This window comes from Lonchura striata, chromosome 1 (assembly GCF_046129695.1).
Source record: "Lonchura striata isolate bLonStr1 chromosome 1, bLonStr1.mat, whole genome shotgun sequence".
NCBI classification, from domain to species: domain Eukaryota; kingdom Metazoa; phylum Chordata; class Aves; order Passeriformes; family Estrildidae; genus Lonchura; species Lonchura striata.
Window position 1 is genome coordinate 87,083,098 of NC_134603.1, and position 21,874 is coordinate 87,104,971.

General features: G+C 40.0%; 1 long non-coding RNA gene across 1 annotated transcript in view; it reads right to left on the reverse strand.

Annotated features, from left to right (window-relative positions):
- Nucleotides 1–21,874, reverse strand: part of LOC110483451 (uncharacterized) — a 126,561-nt gene that overhangs the window by 24,612 nt on the left and 80,075 nt on the right. The window lies entirely within an intron of this gene.

The window sequence follows — 21,874 nt, forward strand, 5'->3', positions numbered from 1 at the left end:
TCTTGAAGCATTCACAAATCACAAATACATTAGTGAATTAAGTAACTAAATTAAGTAAATTTAGTCTAGAACACTTGGACTACTATTTTCTAATGATGAAATAAACTACAGTAGCTGAAGGTCAAGACTCCTGGCTCATTACAGCCTTTTGTTAAGGGCAACCACTGATAAACTGGGCATGGTTCCCCTGACTTCTGGGGGGGGGGCGGGGGGGGGGGAATTTTTCTTTTGGTTTGGTGGGTTTTTTCTTTTTTTATTTTTTTTTCTTTTTTTCTTTTTTTTTTGAAGGAGAGTTTGGTTTTGGTTTTTTTTTTTGATTGGTTTATTTGTTTCAGGATTTTTGAGAAAGAGAGTACATGTGCTATAGTTCTCATAACCTGCAAAATCTGCAAAATATTAAAACAGCAATGTGGCTTATGCATTCAAACTTCTCTGTAAAACCCTCCAGTATTCACATTTCATATTATTTAATTCAACAGTAAACCCGTATGGAGCAGGGTTTCACAGAAGGGCTTTTCATGCTTCGGATGACCAGAAAATTTTTGCAATATGCTAAATATAGGCACTATAGACCAGTGACCTGGGCAGAATAATTAGAGGACTGAAACTTCAGGAAGGGTCCAAATTTAAGTAAGGAAATATGCAACAGCTGTACTTCAACTGCACAATAACAAACTTTTTCAATGACAAAGACCCTTTTTGTACATTTTGCCATTTCCTGAACAAGTCTTCAGAAGAGACAGGAAGCCTGGCCATGCGGCTGCACAGTTGCTCTGACACTGGAAAGAATAAAGAATCGTGGTCATTATTATTTTAAGTTACACTACCAGAACAGAATCTCAGTTCTTTTATTTATAATGATTTGAACCAGCTCCTATAAACTCTTATTGAAAATGCCTCTGATTTAAATCACGTGATAAAACAAGATTTTGCTGGCAGACCTGCTTTCTCCTGCTCTCACATGCACACATACCCCAAAGAGACCAATGCTGCTCTTCAAACACTTGCTGTGTTGGAGGAGAAAGAAGGGTGATGCCTGGGTTATATCATAGACACCCACTCTAAAACAGAAAACAATATGAATAGTAGGAAGGCAGTTTCCATTCTTACAAAAATATGTCTCAGATAATTTCAAAAAGCATTAGTAAATCTCATCCATTTCCCATATAATTTTCTAATATTAGCTAGGCCAATCTGAGGGTATGTGTTACAGTATCAGCATTCAGAGACAGGGGAAAAAATAAGCAATTTATTCATATGCTTATTCATAACTTGTCCCTGAAGGACAGATACTGAACAAGTGTTGGCAAGTCCCTCTGGAGTCGTGCCAGCCACCAAAACCTCTCCACCATGCCACAAGCTCAGCAGCAGACGTGTGCCTGGGCACTGCCCTGCCACAGAGCAGTGGCACACACACACTCCTCCATGTGGCTACAGCAGCCACACAAGGCACCCAAAAACCAGCAGTGTTGTGTGGGCAGATGCTCCAGAGGAGGGAAGCCTGCAGCAGTTCCCTCTGGGCTCAGACAGACAAGAACAGATGTAATGAACCTCCCCATCCCTCCCCAGCCGCCCGGGTGACTCACCAGCCATCCCACTCACCCTGCCTTCAGCCTGGCAGGGCTGGAATAAGTGACTCGGTGGCTGGCCCTGCTGGATTTGTGTGACTGGCATTCCCACAGCTGGCTTCTCATAGAGCAAGCACTAAATTTTCATCCTATAAACTCCCTTCCACCAGAAAACAAAAGCTACCAAAAGGTCAAGTGACAAACCATTGACAAAATCACTTCTGACACAGTTCATTCTCATAAGCCAGTCATCTTCAGACTCAAAATACAAATTTCCTGTTGCATGATAGTTACTAGAATTCAGTGTTGAAGAGAAAACTGGCAATTCTGCTGGTCAGTTTTCCTCCCTATACCCATTGAAATCACTTTCTATATGCAAACAACTTTAAATTGGTTGGGTGTCAAATATTTGACTCTAAACTTCCAAGAGGAGCATTATGTGGTACATCTTTAAAGGCAAATTACTATAATCAAAGCACTTGCTTTCGTCAGTAAATACTTCTTTTCCCCTAAATCTTTCTCCTTCCCAACACTATTGCTGTTTGCATTTTTCACTTCAAAATTGGCATCAGAGTTGGCAAGATATGCAAGAAAAGCCCCACAGATAGAAGTTTATTCAAGAACAGCTGCATGTTCAACTCCCAAACATAGCAGCAGGATGAATCCTGCTATCTCCTTTTAGGAGGAGGAAAGGATCATCTTCCCTCTAAGGCTCCTTTGCGAAGACAAGAAAAAGTGCCAAATAATACCAGGAGTTCTGGCATCAGGCTGTGAGGATAGATACTTGCCCACAGGCAATTCCACGCAAGAAATTTGCCCCGCATCAGGTAGTTGCTGGTTGACCTAAATTACCTCATTAAGAACAGGATCCTGCTTGTCTCAACTTCATCTGCCCAGAAATGAGGCATCTCCCCGGCAATGACAGATGAGCAAGGCAGCCTGTCTGGTGCAGGTCACCAGCTGAAAACACCTCTTCAGGGAAAGCAGAGATCCCCTTGCTGCAGCTCCACCAGGGACACTCCGTCTTTCTTCATCCAGCTGAAGCAGGTTTGAAGCATTCAGCATACTGCACCCTGATCTATTCAGTCTCCTGATTTCTATAACAATCTTCCTTCATTTTTCTTAAGGCATATGATGATGCACATTCAGTTGGCTTAACATATAAAATTTTTATTTTGTAGCCATAGATCTGCAAAATAGCTACTGAAATGCATTCCAAGAGATACTATTACAGCTTTATCAAGGAGGTTCTTTGTTTTCTTAATTTCTTTTTTATTAATTCATTCCATCTCCTATTCCAAAATATCTGATGTATCTGTCCACAATGAAGGCTGAAACATAAGTAAATTACTTATTTTTTTATATCAATAGTGTTGCCTAACTAATCATTAGACTAATGGTTTTTATCACATTCCTTTCAACTGAAAGTTACTTTCGAGGGGGGGAGGGGAAGTTTGCTCCAGGCTTAGTCCTTGTATGCCAAGTTTCAGTCAGCAATGAATTTTAATAGCAAAGTTATAAACCCTTGAAAGCCAAAATTTATAATGGAAATGCTGACACAGTAACAGCTATAGCTAACAGCACAGGTAACACCATTCTAATATATTGATTCTTTGCAGTTAAACTATTCCTAGGGGCTTAAGATTTTGTGCATTCAGAAGTCCGATAGAAAAAGACTTCTGTAATTGTAGTCACTCAGGTTTGAAGTCAAAGACGTTATATATGCACAGCCCACTTTCTCAAGAACCTGAAGTACCTGATCAGTAGGACGTGCCCCAGGTTTGGGTGTTGTTTGCAGTTTGGATTTTTCAGCAGGTTGACTATTTTGGAAAAGTACAGTGAAGAGGAAAACCTAACCAAGGAGTATGAGTAGAGGACAGAAAGAACGAATATACAGCTTGAAGAGTGTTAAGAACTAGCAGGTGAGGAGAAACAAGAAAAGAAAAAGGGATTTTAAAACAGCTACTAATTGTAATTCTGAACAGGAAGTGGAAAAGAAAATCCATGTTAATGAAATGACAACAAAAAGTGCACAAGAGAACAAGAGCACTCCTGGGAGACAACAGAGCAAGCAGACAGAACCACAGAAATAGAAAAGAGAAGGGGGAAAAGTATTTTTAACATAAACCTAACAAAATCGTTGCTTAGGCAAAAGGAAGAGGACAGGCAGCATAGAGCAAATAATCAGACTCATAAAAGCTTACTTTGGATTTGCTGGGCTGGTTTGTTTTTTTGAGGATTTTTTTGGGTGGTTGGTTGAGGTTTTTTCTGTATCTTCCTTCATACATTCAATTTGTACTCCATTTCTCTGGTAGAACTCCAAAAATTCTGTCAATACCAGGAAAGAGGTGACCAAGACATCTTGCACTTTCAGCTGAAGTCAAACAGCTGCTTTTTTTTTAGGTAAATACTGACATTAATAAAGGACTTTTTTGATCTACCTGTCTCAATTGCAAGAAAATATTACTTGTATTTCAGATTCTATGTTAATAAATGTCACTGGCATCCAAAATGGCCATATAAATGATGCTAGGGTGCTTTCAAAGCAAGATGGAGAGATTCACAAATAATCAAAACACTCTGCAGGAGTCATTTCGGAACATATGCTCACAAAAAATACAGCATATGAAACTGAAGCTCCAGATGCTTACAGGTAAGCATAGTATTTTATGCAGCACAGGAAGAGGGATTTTTTTTGTTGTTGTTGTTGCTAATAAACAGTATATGAACAAAAGAACAATGGAATTAGGAAAGGAAATAAACAAAGAGTATGATCTGGAAAAATCCAGACCTAGGACATGGATGCAAAGGCCAGCACAAAGCAAGCTCTTTCTGCAGCTTTCAAAACTTCAAGAGGCCAAAAGTGGGTCCCAAGGTTCCTCTCGATGCTCCACATTCACAGCTATTTTTATTCACTGCCCAAAGTATGGAAGGTACTTCAAGAAGAAGCCTTTTCTCTTTCCATAGGTTAAGATAAGGCAGCATTATTTTAAGAAATGGAAAAGAGCCCCTTCCCTCTCCTCCTCCCTAGCCACTGCATTTTATTTAAGGACATGTTATTCTGAAGCTAATAGCTCTGACAGTCCGCCAGGCCAAACAGTCATAAGCAGCAGTAATTCCTGAGCAGCTCTGAAGCTCAGTCTTAAATACCACTGGAGTCCTGTGTGCTGAGCTCTCCCTCCCAGTCAGGCTTATCCCGTGCTCTCACCACTATTACCCTTCTGCTTAAGAGCAAAGGGCTGCAGGGTAGAGGGTCAGGCCATATGTAAAGCCTGAATTAATATTTCAGTCAATGCTGTGGAATGGCTGCGCTATTTCCTCTTAAAAAACCAAAACACTGGTGAATCTCGAGTGTGCTGGGCCTACTACATGACAGGAAAATGATCTTATTTAATCACTGGGGGGAAAAAAATGGCGTGCAGGTTTCTGCTGGTGTGCTACTGTAACATTTGGCACAATCTCATTGGAAGGATTGTGTCATGCTGACAGATTAATGAGCTCTAAGAGAAACGAAAAGATAAATACAGAATAAGCAAGCGACCTGCACTGACAGAGCTGCTGCAAGTAAAGGCTCTGTGTCTCGCCTGTATTTGTCTGTGCTCAGCAGACTCAACAGATGAGAAAACATAAATGGAACAAAGCCAGAATATAACTTTGCAGACAGAAATGATAATTTTATAAAAATTATGCTTCACCCCACTACTTTAACAGGTTTCATATATACTGAGAGAGAAGGAAAAAAATTCCCAAAACATAAGAAAAAACCAAAACTGACCTAATGAATAATATAAGGGAAAGATAAATCCAGCTTCCCTTCTTTCCATTCCTTAAACATTAACTTTTTAACAAAACAGTACTTTATTCTACTTCAGGTTAGTGATTTAACCTATCAAATTACTGTAACATACACTCTCTTCACTCTCTTTTCTATAAGAAGCAAAAAAAAAAAAAAGTTTCATATTCTCCTGTAAATTTAACAAGTAAATTGCTTTCTAACACTTAGCCCATGCTAATAAAAAGCACTAACTTAAACAAAGTAGGAAATGCTGGTACCAATGGGATGACTTGTGTTTATGATCTATTCCTGAATTGTGTTCTCTGACCAAAAATAACCTATTCTAAAGCCAGATAAGGAAATCTGTAGTTCACAAGACTTTATTAAGTAGTTAAAACCAGGAGAATGATCCGAACCACTTCTGACTACACCAGAAAATTGGAACAAACTATCAAGCTCCAGACTATTGAGAAATAAGAATTAAAACAAAAATGTTGAAGTGTTTCAGAAAGAATGAGAAATAATATTTCAATTCCCATATCCAGCTATTCAAAGACAACAAACCCCAAAAGCATAAATCTCATAGTTAGCTCAAAAAGTTTGAAAAGCATAGATTACTTCTTATTTCAGTGAAACCTGTTTGCTCACCCCTAAATCAATATTTTTAAGATGTTCTGGGAAAAAAATTTAAATGGAACAAAAAAAAAAAAATATTATAGTCCTGAAGTGTTGGCACTTCCATGGTTTTCCAAACACGCTGTGCAGCTGCAATTTGTTTGCGTTCTCTTCTCTCAGGGCAGCTAATAAGTTTCAGAATATTGGATTCCTGTGATGAACTGCTGGAGACAGCCACAACTGAACCCAGGCAGTACCAATGCAGGAGACAGCCATGGTTATTCCCTTGGCACTGCCCATCCTTGCTCCTGGCAGCTGCCCACCCGACCCAGCAGGAGGCTGGCTTAGCCTCAGCAGAATGCTGCTCTCAGCTTAAAAACACCACTCTGGGTTTACTGCACTGAGCTGAGAGCAAATGAAATGAAGGAGTTTCACAGGGGTATTTTCCAGCTGAAAAGAAATTCTCCCCAGGGGAAGGAAAGGGTAAACCACATCAGAATTTTACCATTTTTGTCACCTGAGTTTAGCACTGCTCGGATCCTGACCTGACATGACACATGCAGTGAAGGCAGAGCTTACTGTAATGATAACAGCATGCAGAAGGTAACAGCAATTATGCCAACCATGATCTTAACTAATTATCTATCCAACAAGATGAATGCAGGACAGCAGAATTTACAAACTACCACCAGTGTACACTGCTACACACCATGAGCATCTTCCTGCAATTTTAAATATATTTGGATACAGAAGTTCAAAATCAATCATTTAGGTTTAAATGATACGAATTTAAAACCATAGAGTCCAATCTTTAGCCAGGGCCTGCCAAGTCCACCCCTAAACCATGTCCTTGAGTGCCACATCTTTTAAATATTTCCATGCAGGTTATTTCTAGTAAGCAAGTTTTGTGAGAAAGAAGCTCTTTCACATCCTGCAATCATCAGTCTTACCTCCTCTAGCAACAGTCACCTGACACTGGAGATTGACCCTGTCACCTTTGCTTTTGGTGCTTTTAAACACAAAGGAAATATTTAAATTCAAAGACTGAATTCAAGCAAGAGCAATGGACAATGAAGCAGTATTGGCATACATAAAGCAGCCTTCCACTTCTGCAGAGCTGCAGATAAGCATCTCTAAAATAATGAACTGAGGCAAAATAACAACATACCACCACAGCCACAAGAGCCCTAAAATAGGAACCTCAGCAATAATTGTAACTAGACATTGGTTATTTCTTGGATTATGCAGTCAGAAGATTTCTATTTCAGATTTCTTTCTGTTTATGGTCTATGCTCTAAGAGATCATTAACATCATCAATCTATTCTCTGTTTAGGTAGCAGCAGCAACTTCTTTCTCACTAACAGAATATACTGATAATTGAGAAATGAAAAATTCAGGCAAGATTTCCTCAGCAGTTCTTGGGTGCTTGGCAACTATTTTGCACACTCTTCCATAATACCATTGCTATGATAAAAGATTGTGATTCCTAAGTAAACACACAGAACATTCAACATAAGTATAGGACACAACTGATAATCATTGTGAAGTTACTTGCTTTTGCTCAAAAATCTTGGGGGTGGTGTGCTGTGTGTACAGCAGGTGATAACGTAACAATAGGTAAAGCAAGGTAAAAGCAAAACAATGCCATGAAACCTTTGAGCCTGAGGATCTTTGAGTTGTATTTAATAGTAAATGCTTCAATATTGCAACAGATTGTCCCACCATCAAACCCTATGAATCTGCTTCCTTTTACAGAACACTCTCCTATTGGTATTGTGAACCACAAGAAAGAAGCTTAAATGCAGGTAAAGATGAGTAAAAAAAGTTTTTGCAACTGTGGAAGACAGTATCTAGTGGTAACACAACTACAGTTTGACTGATAGTTTTAAAGACACAGCAGAGCAATGTCTCTTATCATGCTGGTGCTACCTACAGCTACGAAAAGCCTGAGGTGGAAGTCAAAAAATTAATATTTGTCACTTTGCTCCTATTCTAACAAGTATATAATGGGATAAAAGATGCATTGGAGGACAGCACTGCCACACACTCAGGACTTTATCAGAAGTCTCTTGGTATTTTGGGAGATTTTCTTACATTCTTAAACACTTAGCATGGCAATTGTATGAAGTAATTAAATGAGAAACTCAGCTTTCTTGAGCCTGTTATTTGTGGAGAAGGGTTCTTAAAAAAAAGATTTCCAGTACCATGTCACTGACCGAGCAAAAGTTTTTCAGAAGGCATAAGGCATATAAAATGTAATACTTTTAACATGCCCACACAAAAAATGGACCAATCTCTCCTGAGAGAGACCATCCTGAAACCAGTGGTGCAGCCACTCCTCTGACAGAACTCAATTCCCTGCAAAAACCATACACCCTCAGATCCCACTTACAGCAAGATAAATTGTTTGGGAAGAACTGATTATTCTTGTGTGCAGGAGAAAATACAATCTTCATTAGAAGAGAGGTCAGAGATTGTCACCACTTATCTGCATGCTAGATCTCTGCATTAAACTATATTAAAATATGATGAGCACTGCCTACGATATCATTTCCTAACCTTGTATATTGTCCTGCCATCTGTTTCTGGGTTTGAGAGGATTTTTTTTTGCCAGTTTTCAATTCTAGTGTAAAAACTTTCAAAAACAATTCAAACAAATTTATATTTTAATTACGATTTCACAAGAAAATATTATATATTACTCCCCCAAAATCATGTTAGAATTCATAAACTTCAATCTCTTCTTCCTATCAATGTGATAATTTTGACCAAATAAGGCTTCCCAGTTTTTCTGGCCCAATTTCCACATTTATGTAATTAAACTATTTAAGACCCATGATTCTGTTACCCAGACAAACAGGTTCTCTTTCATGTTTCTCTCATTCATATATGCACAGAATCACAGAATATGCTGAGCTGGAAGGGACCCATAAGGATTCAAGAATTCACAGAATGACTAAGTTGGAAGAGACCTTAAAAATCGAGTCCAACCCATGCCCTAACACCTCAACTAAACCATGGCACTGAGTGCCACATCCAGTCATTTTTTAAATACATCCAGGGACGGTGACTCCACCACCTCCCTGGGCAGGCCATTGCAGAACTTTACGAATCTTTAATGTGATCATCAAGTCCAACTCCCGGCCCTGCACAGCACCATCCCAAGAGACACACCAGGTGCCAAGAGTGTTGCCCAAACACTTCTTTAACTCTGTCAGGCTTGGTGCTGTGACCATTTCCCTGATGAGCCTGTTCCAGTGGCCAACCACCCTCTGGGTGAACTTCAACAAGACAAAGTGATGGATTCTTATGAGATGCTGAAAAGCAGCACCACAGAGAGGGCCCTGGGGGTAGGTTGAATCTGAGCCAGCAGTGCCCTGGCAGCCAGGAGGGCCAGGGCTGTGTTCTGGGGACATCAGGCACAGCACGACCAGCTGGGCAAGGGAGGGGATTGTCCTGCTCTGCTCTGGGGCAGCCTCACCTCAAGTGCTGGGGGCAGTTTGGGGTGCCACAACATAAAAAAGACATTAAACTGTTAGACAGTGTCCAAAGGAGAGCCATGAGGATGATGAAGGGTCTTGAGGGGAAGCCATAGGACGAGGGGCTGAGGGCACTTGGTCTGTTCAGCGTGGAGGAGAGGAGGCTGAGGGGAGATCTCATCATAGTCTGCAACTTCATGAGAGGCAGACGATCTCTTCTCTGTGGTGATCAGTGACAGGATCCAAGGGAATGGCCTGGAGTTGTGTCGGGAGAGGTTTAGGTTAGGTATTAGAAAAAAATTGGTGTATGCATTTACATGTAGACTAAAAACTGAGGCTCACTGAGTTTGATGTTTGGTTGTCCTCTCTCTGCCTGTTTGATAGGGAGGACAAAGATTAGCTTTTCTTCCTGCTTCTCTTGCTCAACTCGTTCTTTTTTTCACAATTCGTTCAGTATAATGGCCAGTTGTGTTTGAAATTCATGGAGATAATCTCCCCAAATCCTTTGGATCTAGATGGTTTGAAGCTGCTCATTTACATGGCAGCTCCAATTTTTTTAATGTCACTCTTAAAATCCTTTCTGTAAGCAGCCAGGTTTGCATGCCTGGCAGTCTCTCCCTTTCCTGCAGTCCTGCAGACCTGCAGTCTCTTACCAAAAGCATTTTGAACTCACTCTTTACTGGCACATGACACCTACAGCCACTGAACAGTACAGAACATGTGAACTAACTATTCACAAACACACAAGATCCTTTTCTCATTTGGAACAGGACAATTAGTGAAAAAACTTTGATTATCTCAAGCATGCAACTTTTCTCACTTATAAGTAATGAGTTTAAGTACCATTCTACATGCCTACAGTTTGCACTTTAGAAAAAAAAACATGGACATGATCTTATATTTTGATGCCTGATTTTACATATCTGCACTATGAACAGCTTATTGTATAATAAAGCAGTCACATTAAAACCAAAAGAGTGTTGAGCTTTTTGTTAAATGATCCCCTAGCAGCAGCTGCCCATACACAGAGAACATGTGGCTCTGGACAGCAGGCCCTGTGACAGGCTAACCAAACATCTCAAAAAGGAAGTTTTCAGTTATCACCATCCAAGTAAATCATTTCTACTGGAAGGATATTGCAATCTGCAGATTAATCATGAATTAAATTTATATTAAAAAATAATACCCTGCATTTTACACGCTAAATTAAAACAGATGTAATTCAAGCCTTTGAAAGTAATTTTGGCTGGTGCTTCATTTATATCTATAGCTGAAATAGGCACTTTCTCAGGCATTTGTGCCAAATTTGACTAATTTTTTTCTGCTCTGTGTTTTAATTGCTGTGTATGCTTTCCTGTTGCAGTTAGAAATATCCATCACACACTTGAACAGCCAATGCTATGAGAAAGCATGTGGGTTTTTTAAGCCCAGTGGTATTTCCAATTATTATGTGATGATGGCAAAGCTCACAGATGCTTCTGCTGCACACTGCTACAGACCTTCTGTACACAGACACACCCCAGCATGACCCACAGCTGACCCTGGCTGCAGCAGCGCAGCACACCCAGAGCAACCTTACAGATATAAGACCAGCTACTCAGCATCGTGCTCCACCTTAGGCTGAAACACCACTGCACTTCTCCTGCAATGGCACCTATGTTAAAGCCAACTTCCACAAACATTCTCTTCTCAATGACTGATTCGTTTGGAGTTAAGCTTCCTTGCATCCCCATCCCTCCTATGCAAGCACACAAAAGGCATTCCAGCCAAGAACCCAATTCCTACAGCATAGCCCTGTACCAGCATCTCCAGGGAATCCCAGCCTCCCAATGTACAGGTTGGATTTCAGGGTCTTAATAAAAGCTAGTTCTTAAGTTCAAGAATCTGTATCAGACAAGTTTTGGAGATCACCCCTTCTAGTGCAAGTTCAAGGTTTCAGTCCACTTGCAAAGTTAAACAGGAGGAATTTCTAGTCCAAAAAGCCCATAAACTACTGCAATCCATTCCTTGTTTTGCTTGGCTTAACTGCTGAGTTACCTTCCCAGGCAGCCAGCTACAAGCTGTTAGTGGAATTGGAGTTTTAGATAATTTGGTGAGATCTTCCTGCAAAAACAGCGTTGTTCTCCTCCTTGCCTTTGTAGACCAAACCACATGATGAAGTCACTCCTAAATGTGTGTATCACATACTATAGGTATGTGTGTACTTACACGTTGTCTATGGTTAACACTGACAGATTAGTGAGCAAGTTTCCCCTGAATTAAACCGACAATGTCAACACCAAATGCTTCGATAAGTCTACACTTCAAGAAAACGGGAACAGCTGCAAGCAGGAGAAGGCAATCACAGCTGTCTGGAAGTGAACTATGTGGAAGCATTTGCAGATTAAAGAAAATAAAGTGGATTTGAAAGTTTGAGATTTTTAAATAAGGATGAAATGTATACTTTTTAGGAAGTTATGAGTCAGACTCACCACTCAGTTGTATAAGCAAAAACTTTAACTCATCACAGAGACATCACAGAGACTTTTTACTCCTCTGTGGATTTTAAAAAGTAGAACTTGGCCAAGATTTTCTTTATCTAAGAGGAAATATGCCTTTGTGTGTTGACTGGTAAAAATAAGACAAGCTATAGATGTAAAATGTTCGTGTCCATTCTACCAATATTTACATAATTAATATTCTCTTCATTTCAGTAAAATTCAAAACAACTATATGTGATAATGTAAATTATTTCCTTAATGTGAAGAATATGCAAAGGACCTAGTTTTTGTCCTATGAAAGTGTCCAGATTCAGATTGTATGGGGTTTTCTGCAATCTGATCCAGTGGAAGATGATGCTGCCCATGGCAGGCAAGCTGGACTAAATGGTATTTTTACATGTCCCTTCTAAAACCAAACTATTCTGTGATTCCATGACCAAACAGAAGAATGCATCACTGTTCTCTGAGTGGATGTTTCAAAATTACAGTGCTCCTTATGAACAGTGTGCACTACAAAAAAGACAACATTTTATTCCATGTTAGGAGGATCTTTCAGTAACAATGTCTTAACAGGGAAATAAGAGTGAACTAAAATATGAAAAGTTACTCAAAGCAAGTCTGAAATTATCAGACATTTTCCTAATGAACAAGTCACACTCACGTTTGACCCACACTAAGCTTTACCATGAATATCCCTGCACCCCTGCTGTGGAGATTCAGGCACACCTAGGTCTAGATCCTGGCCTGGAGCATAAAACCAAAGGAGTACCCAGCCCTGTGCCAGGAGACCTGCATTGCAGGAAGGACCCATGCACCCCAGTCCTGGAATAAGTTTCAGATGCAGGAACTGGAGCATGGCCTTTTTCTTTATGGTGGCAGTGTTTACCTGCACTGAAATTCAGTGTTTACCATTACAAGGCAGTGGAGCTGGGCAGTGGCCCCCTTTGAAAAAGCAACAGCTTGCATGCTATGTTTTGTACACATTTTCCAAAGCTTCACAAAATTCTAGACTGCCAAAGCATCAAAACCTCATTTTTTGCTTATTTTCAGACTTTTCCTCAGGAAATATAGCATGTGAATCGAAACCACTCTGTTTTGCCTGCCATTTGTCAATTTTTAATAGATCTTAGGGTAGCAAATACTCAACTTTTCCTTATTATAAAGGCTCTGTTTTGAAACATGGAAGGCTCAAAACTTGCAATACAGTCCCAAAAGAAAATAAGATAAAAGATTTAAACTAGTGTGCATTTGGAAAGCTCTGAATACTCAGCACTTTCCATCTGTGATGCATATTCCTATTTTTATTGCATTCATTCCATAGAAGAAACACCTGTCTTCACTGCATTTCTTTTGCCCAGCTTATCAGTGCACGCCCTTGACCAAAGTACAAAAGAAAACCCACCATTTACCAACACTGCAGGTGAAAAACTATTCCTCTGTATAAATTATACATCTTGGGAGCTCAACATTTCTTTCATGCTGAAAACCTATTCAAGCCTTCCCACATCTGTGGGCTAAGTGGTTTGCTTTAGCCAGGGGGGCTGACAATTGCTGATATTTCAAGAAACCTAATCTCTTAATGTTTGGGATCAGATGAAGGGTATGGCCATGAAAGAGACAGCTTGAAACAGGACTAATCTCCAGCATATATGAACCTACAGATGGCAGAGACTCTGAGCTGCCACCAACATAGATTCCAGTCTGCCTGCCCAAGGGTGGTCTAAGCAGAGGGATTTGATCGCACAAGGAATTCTCACACCGGTGTTTCTGTCCTGGGCAAGTAAAGAAAGGATTGGTGCCTGCCTGAACCGAGCACGCACCACGTCCATCAGACAGCAGCAATGCCAGACTGCCAAACAGGCAATATTCCTCTGACTGTGCCTGAATTCCTACGTCTTCCTTTCCAGACTGCCAGTTTCCTTAGGTCTGCCACCTCTCTGGTGACTCTGCCTGACGATTTCCTGACCGGACAGCCCCGTGCTGCCTTTCCCAGTATACAGTCACAGACACATTCTTACTTTTTACAGAGACACAGCATTTTCTCAGGCAAATGCAGCACTGTTCAGTGCTGGGACACATCACAGAGGCTCAGCTTCCCCATTCAGCCCACTCCCTACCATGATACGTAAGGGTACATACCCTTGTCTCTCCTCCAGCAGAGCAATAAGCACTACACTCTTTCATTCCTTGTAAAATATGAGGATTTCCACCTCATCTTAACTTGTCCCACTCTGTGCTAATTGTAAACATTCTAAAACAAGTTTAAACTTTCAAGCTGGATTTTCAGTTGACTGCAAATTAAACCTGTGAGTGAGCACATGCACCCAAAGACCAAAAACAAAGCTATATGATGTGCAACACAGCCCTCCTGCAGTGGTCCCTGAAATAAGAAAAGAGACCGCCCTGACTGTTTGCAGAGCAGCAGTGTAACCAGAATTAACAAGTCCAAGAGGGCTGATCTAAGGAGCTCAGAGCCTGAGAGAGGGCCATCCTCCCTGGAACACAGCACATCTGCAAAGCAGGATGTTTTCCAAACGAAGAGCTGATGTGTTTTTCTGGTGAGGAAGCAGGAGGCGTAAGGATTATGGTTACTTTTGCAGGCCCTGGGAAGGTGGGGGAGGGAGGTCAGGCACATGGGGCACATTCACACAATTATCCAGGCACAAAAAAAAGAAAACCACTATTCTGATCCCTCCTTCAGCAGAACAGCAGCAGTGCTGAGCAAGTCATGAATTTACTGCGTGGGAGTTGTTTCAGCTTTCTCAGAGAGCTTTTTCTGCCTATACTGCATATACTGGGTTATGTGTCTGGTGTGTCTTTCATTAACTTATAGAGCCCAAATATAAGAGAAGGCTTATGAGAGCTGGGGAAGTGACAAACAAAAGTGATTTCCAGATCGGCATTTCAAGAGTTAAACTGATTTTTTCAAAAGTACTCATCACCATAGATTATTTAATAATAAATTAGTTGAAAGAAAAAAAAAAAGGGAGTTAAGGCTATCACTCCCCATTTAATTTGATTTAACAGGTTAAAGGTCAGTTTTTAAATACCCCAAGACAGAGAGACTTTTGTTACTAAAGTTTCAAACACCAGAGCCCATTCTAACTGGCTGAATACTCATACCTATAATTAAAGTGTAGATTACAAGGGAAAAAGCAATACAGAGACCACTGAACAGAAAGTCAACATGATGAAATTAGTTCCATGCTCCTATTAGAAATCCCCTCTAAATATCCCACAGCTGGCTAAAGAACCAGCTGCACACCTGAAAGAATCTAAGTGCGGCATTTAGACAGAAAAGGGCCAAAAATATCAAAACAACAAATTTTTGTATTTGCCAATTACTGAGTTTTCATTTTAACATCTATGGTAGAAATATATGCTTGTTCTCTAAACATTTGTCATTTAAGAAAGGAAGTGAAAGTATAAACCCGAAGACAACACAGAAGAGTGTGGGAGTGAATCCTGAGGGGGCAGGATGGAGATTTGCCACACAGCCACACCACAGACAACCAACAGAAAGAAAAAAGAAGAAGAATAAATAAGCCACAACTGATGACATCCATCAGCTCAGTTCTGCACCCTTGTTTGTGCCCTTTTATTTATTTAATAAATATCGTTCATTTTGGCACTTCAGTTGTACCCATCCCTTCCTTGTTGCTGTGCCACACGACCACACCGTGGTCAGGCTCCCGAGAGCAGAGGGTTTCCCTGTGCACCCCGCAGATCCCTCTGTTGGGGTGCTGCTCAGGCCCATCTCCGGCTGCTCCGCTGCTTGCCGGGTCAGAGAGATCACCGGCTGTCAGACACCCGCCGCAACAGAAGAGAGGAGACCTAAACCAGCAGCTTTAATGAGCCTGAAATGACAAGGAAATCCTCGCCACAGAAACGGAAATTTGTCATTTTCAAGGAAGTTTTATTATCTCATTTCACCTAAAGCTTCTCGCACATTGACTGTCATGTACCCACAATGTCTGCAGTGGTTCTCACTACCTGCTGCCAATACCAAAGGATTCATTATTCTTCCTCATTAGGACTGTCAAAGGCAGCTTCAAGGACAAGGCTGTTTTTAATTGCTGAATCTGAAATTTACTACTGTACTTCTCCCAAGCAATTCCACTTTAATAATTTGCTACATGTTAGGATGCCTGAAAGAATCTAGAATCCAAGGTGGTCATCAAAAGAACAGTAGGTTGGACCAAAAATCTGGTGGCTGATTTAAATAAAACAATTCCTCCTATTCTGAAGACATAAATTAGAGATACAGACCAGTTCTGGTATTAGACTCTTCTTTTTATAACAGATCAACTTCAAGACAGTTGCTTCACACTGTGGTGCAGAAGATACATTTTGATTAATTGTTGAAGGTGAAAGTGGTTATGATAGAACTTTTGTACTTTTTGACCAAACCCTACATCCTGAGATTTTTAAATCTTAAAAAACAACATACAGTACTATTCTTCAACAAGGACTAAGTATTCTCTGGCAACTTGAAAAGTTGAGCTTATGCCATGGGCACCTTACTTTTACCTAGCAGCTTTACACTTCATTTTTACCTTACTTTTACCTAGTGCTGCTGAAACAGTGCTTGAACAGCACTCCTGAGCTCCTGCAAAGGATGAGCTTGCAGGTGACCAATGTAAGTTTATAATAAGATGTGAACAAAGTTTCTACAGTCTTCTACAAGGTCAGAGATCAGACAGGAGGTTCAGATGATATGACACAGGAGGTTCAGAGTTAGGGAATTCACTTAAAATATAAGTTAGAGGGCAGGAGAGCACAGGGAACCTCCGCCAGCTCTACTGGCAGTTCAGTTCTTACACTCTCGCTGCTGCTGCCCTGCAGCTTTTAAGAGTGAGGCACTTGTCTGCATCACTGGAAATACACAACCATTTAGCAACACAGAGATAATTCATGAGTTCATATGAAGTGATATTTCCCATGGAACACAAGAGACTATGAGTAGCCAATTCTAGAAATGAAAAGTTTCTTATATTTCTTTTTAGACATATTCACAGTTGTCCTTGGCAAAAAACAGTCTTTAAGGTAAAGAGAGCCTGTGTTCAAGCCAACAGGCAAGCACATCACTTTTTTTTTTAAACACCTATTACGAGTCAAGAAATCAAACCCCATTATTTGCTGTTTAGCAACATCACCGCCATAACCAGTAGCTTTTACATAAGTTAATAAATAGACAAGATATTAGCATTCAAAGGAAACTCTAGACAATTTATTTCTACCATTTCCATCCAAGGTTTAAATTTCATCCCCTAAGAGATTTGGGTTCTGATTTAAACTCTGATAGCTTCACAGCTTGAGTAGACCTGATCAAAAAGTTTATTTAAGATTTGTGTTAAATAAAGAGTTTTATTGCCAGAGGAGTTTCTGAAAACTTGAGCATTTTCAAACTTAACTGTGGGATAGGAGGAATGCCCCAAAGGGCTCCCATTCCACAGCACTTGCCTGAATTTCCAAAGCACTGTCTCACTAGGGTAATGGCAAACAGTGAAAAACACATCTGCTCTTTCACCAAGGACTACTTCTTCATTCAGCTGATCACCAAATAGGCAAAATAACTGTATGTTATAACTGAGACAGAGTGTAACGACTGTGCATGATGGAGAGAAAAGAAAGTTCAAGACCTGAAGTTGATATCTAAGTGCCCACTCTCACTGATTCTCATAAGATTCAAAAAGCACTTTTGATGATTTTCACCATTTTTTTTAACAGCTGCACTGCCTGAGTTGTTCAGAGTTTTAATGTAATAGCTACAATGTATTTTGCTGCTACTTTCTTCTCATTACAGATGAAATGTCCAAGCCATAAAAGAGAAGAAAGGTCACTGTCAGGCCAAGATCAAGTCTGGAAAATTTCAGTTTGAGACATGAGCAGTTCAGGAAGTTATAAGCAACTGAAACTATAAAGGAATTATAATTGAAACAAGAATTTTAACTATAGCTCTTTCCATGCTAACCAAGTATTATTTAATGTATTTCAGCAGCATTCAGAAACTCCTCTTGACATGAACGATCTGTGCTTTCAAGATCACTCCCAACCTCCTTGGAAAAGCACAAAGAAGAGATGATTGGTATTGGCCACAGCTGCAGCTGATGGAGATCAGCACAGCTCCCTCACTTTCAGTTCAGTGAGTCACAGGAAAAGCAGCAAAAAGCAAACAAACCAAAACTTGTAACAGCAGATCTAGTTTACTTCTGCATTGCTTCCCCCCAGCATAGAAGTGCTGTCTCTGCCAGCCGCTCACCAGAGTAGGTAATTGAACTGTGGCCTGTTCTGATGAGCACATTCCCATCATGTGCTTGCCCTGCTCCTCACAGGAGGGCCATGAATGGAATGAAGCCTAATCAAAATCTCCAAAACAGATTTATAATTGTGTACAGAATAAATGCACCTTTATTTTTCCCTTCACTGTTCCAAACACAGACTCTAGAAAGGCATCCTATAATTGTGGAATTCCTGTTGAGATAATCTTAGAGAGATCATTTTTCTAAACAGTGCTGTGCTAAAAATTTCATCCATGAAAATTCTGCATGTCACCTCAGACATTTAACTGTCTACACACATGGCAAAAAAAAAAAAAAAAAATAAAAAACAAAAAAAAAAAAAAAAAAAAAGCAAACAATGTTTCAAATTCACTCTACTTGACTCCAATTAAGAAGTGTTTGTGAAGAGTAATGCATCAAGTTTTTAGTGCAATGAGCTAGAGGAACTGCCACCAGCAGCATCTTCACTTCTTTCCAAACATTGTGATACTGTGCTTAAGTCAAAAACTAGGTCATAAACTTCTATATTGGAAAGTGTTTATAGCTGTTTGGACAGGCTTATTCTGTTCAAGAGGTTATAATAATAAAAGAAGCTTTTAAGAATACTTTTTCCAAACTCTTCATAGGTCAATGCCAGTTTGGGAAATTGGCTCATTATTTATCCTTGTTTGGCTCCTCCAATATCAATTTCTTTTTTGTTTTGACCTCCTTCTGGACAAATATAAAATTTGCTGTTTCATCTAATTAACAGGAGGAGGACTATAGAAAATAATCCCTCATTTAGTCTAGTTCCAGAATCATTTTTACAAAAACACTGTCAGAGTTTCAAGAAGCATTCAGATGTTAAGAGTCCTGCCAAAGTTTGCAATCTAGTTATATCTTGCTACAGAAAAAAAACAAAGAATATTAAAAAAAAAGGCAAGAAAAAACCCCAAAACCTGCTCTGTTTTTACAATTTTATACAAATCTCTGGCAAGAAACAATCTACCTCACATATTCACATGCATCCAGAGGATCTGTGGAAAAGCTTTATTCTCCTTAGTCTAATCAAATTCACTTTCTTCATTTCCAAACTCTCTCAACACGTTTTTCTCAGCCACTCCTCCCTGTTTTCCTGTTGTACAGGAAAACAAAGCAGATTTTCCCTTCTCCCCATCACATCTCCCTTTTGAAGGCTTAAATCAGCAAGCAAACAGCTCACCCACAGTTCTAGGATTGCAAAGCTTTTTCATTTGAGGTTCCTTCTTTCGGTTCTCCATTAAATACCTGGTCATTTTGTACCACAAGCAAGTTCACTGTCCATCAGCCTCACAAAATGGATTCAGGAGAAATCCTTTGCCCATTTTCTGGGGCCTTGAGGAACAAGGTGCCAAACAGTTACCTCCAAGTGAGAAAGCTAGTTTTGTAGTCTTTCACATGTTTTTCCATGAGTTATCAGAATGCACAAGTGGAGTCATCCTCAAGAGAAATAGCCTTAAATTATATGCTTCATCCAATTTGCCTTGTATCTCATAAGGATTTAGCCCAAAATATGGACACAGAAGGGAATAAAGTGTACAACATTCATGTGGTAATCACTTATTAAGTCCAAGATCACCACTGTTTTTAACAAAAACAAAAATCAAGAGCAAAAATAAACTCAATTTCTATCCAGCTTCATAAATTCTGTCTCCCAAATATTCTCTGCCAAGAAGGAGAATCACAATAATTAAATTATTCTCCTTCAACTGGCTCTAAGATTTTAGCTAAGAGCTGTTTTAGTTTCTGCTTGCTTTTACAGAATTTGGAATGCCTTTACATGGAAAAGTGTCATATTCTGAATTCTGTAGTTAGCACACTCATGTCTCAAATTTTATGTTTTCAGAGAGACCCACCTTCAGCCTTTTCCAGTTCAGCAATGCTACCAAAATAGTTAACATCATATATATTGCATAGTGTTTTTCTGAGACTCCATCTAAGCAAGTCAGGTAGATCTATGCAATATTCACACTTTCTTCCATAGCCTTGACATATCAGGTGCAATATGTACAGTCAGGTACTCAGTGCAATGATTTTGCTGCAAAGGCATCATTGGGCAACTCCTTTTTTTTTTTTAGTCCATCTAAAGTTTCTGTGAACCCAAAAGCAATGTTTTAAAAGTGCAAAAGAAAAGCAACAAGAAAAAATATAGTTCAGTTCTGATTAATGGTGCTATATTTTAATGTCTTGCTGGGAGGCTCAACCCATTGAATATGTATCCTCAGGATATTTTAAATTTATGGTAGTTTCTTCCAAACAATTTTTAATCCTGTCAGGAAAAAAATGGCAGGATAACTGCTTAACAGATGATATAGCATCTTCTCTGTAGCTTTCTGTAATTCTAGGAGGTACAGAACACAAACTCCAAATTCCTATTAAAATCACAGGAAATAAACTAAAAGATTAAAGTAAGACAGGTCTGAGCAGCTGCCTTAAACCTATTCATTAGGAAGGCACTAGCAGTGGGAGGGCACAGAAGGCCTGCAGTTTCATTCCACTTCAAGGAGATTTTAGTCTAGCTGCTTTTTAAACTCTCTTTAAAGGTTTGCACCCATCATCCTTTCCTACCACCCCACTGGAGCAGAAAAGCCTCAACTCAACTACTGAGTCTCCTGGCATGTCAACCCAGTCTCCAGGTTAAATGAAATTAGCAAGTAGGAGGTTCAAAACTAACTTCAGGGACTACTTGCTTCCTCCCTTCCTGAATTCAGCTGGGGTATCCAGAACAGTACAAAGTGGCAGAGCCTAAAAATCCACCTGGGATAAAATTATAACCTCAAAAATCCACAGAAAGGGAAAGTATAGCTAAGACTACCCATCAAATAAGCCAGCACTGACACTGATGGCCATCTACAGAGCCTGAGAGGCTGATTTGGGAAGCAATCACATACTCCACTCTCCTCTCTTGGCACCAGCTGTCAGTCATAGGATGACAGCTGGGACATGAGACAGGAGGCCTTCCTAAATCTCTGTGCTAACCTGGTCCTTGATCCACAGATACTTACATTTTTATGTGTTTTCTGTATTTATGCTCTTGCACTCTGCAAGTTGGAAAATAAAGTAAACTCCAGGGTCATCCTTCTATATATATTTGTGTCCTTACCTTAAGACAACTCTTTTAACACTGTACCTACACATCTGTCTCCAACCTGAACGCAATGCAGTCTCCACCACGTCTGTCTTCAGAATGCTCTCGCAAAGGAAGATGAGATGAGGGCAATTGGAAGGCCAAAAATATTAAACCCCATGTGTGATTCAGAAAAGCACTTACACATAAGGCCAAGCCTTTCACTGTAGCTGAAATGTGCACTCAGCAGTACCCACCCTCACTTTAGACCACTGGCTGCCTGGCAGCTCTGCCTTGCCAGCACAACGAGGTGATCCTCAGGCACACAGAAAGCTCAATAAAGGCACACGATATAGCCCTGGGCATATCGGAGTTGTGTAAAAAAAAGTACTCTGGACATACTATTTTCTCTACCAGAAATACAAGCATATTGGTATGTAGGCACTTAGTTCCCACTGATATGGAAACTAAAGGTTTTGCCCATGTTTTCCCACAAAGCTTGTGGCACAGCAAGCATTAAATCAATACCAAGTTTTGCTTGCCTTTGTGCAGGCTTTAACAAGCTTGCATTAATGGACATAAAAAACTTG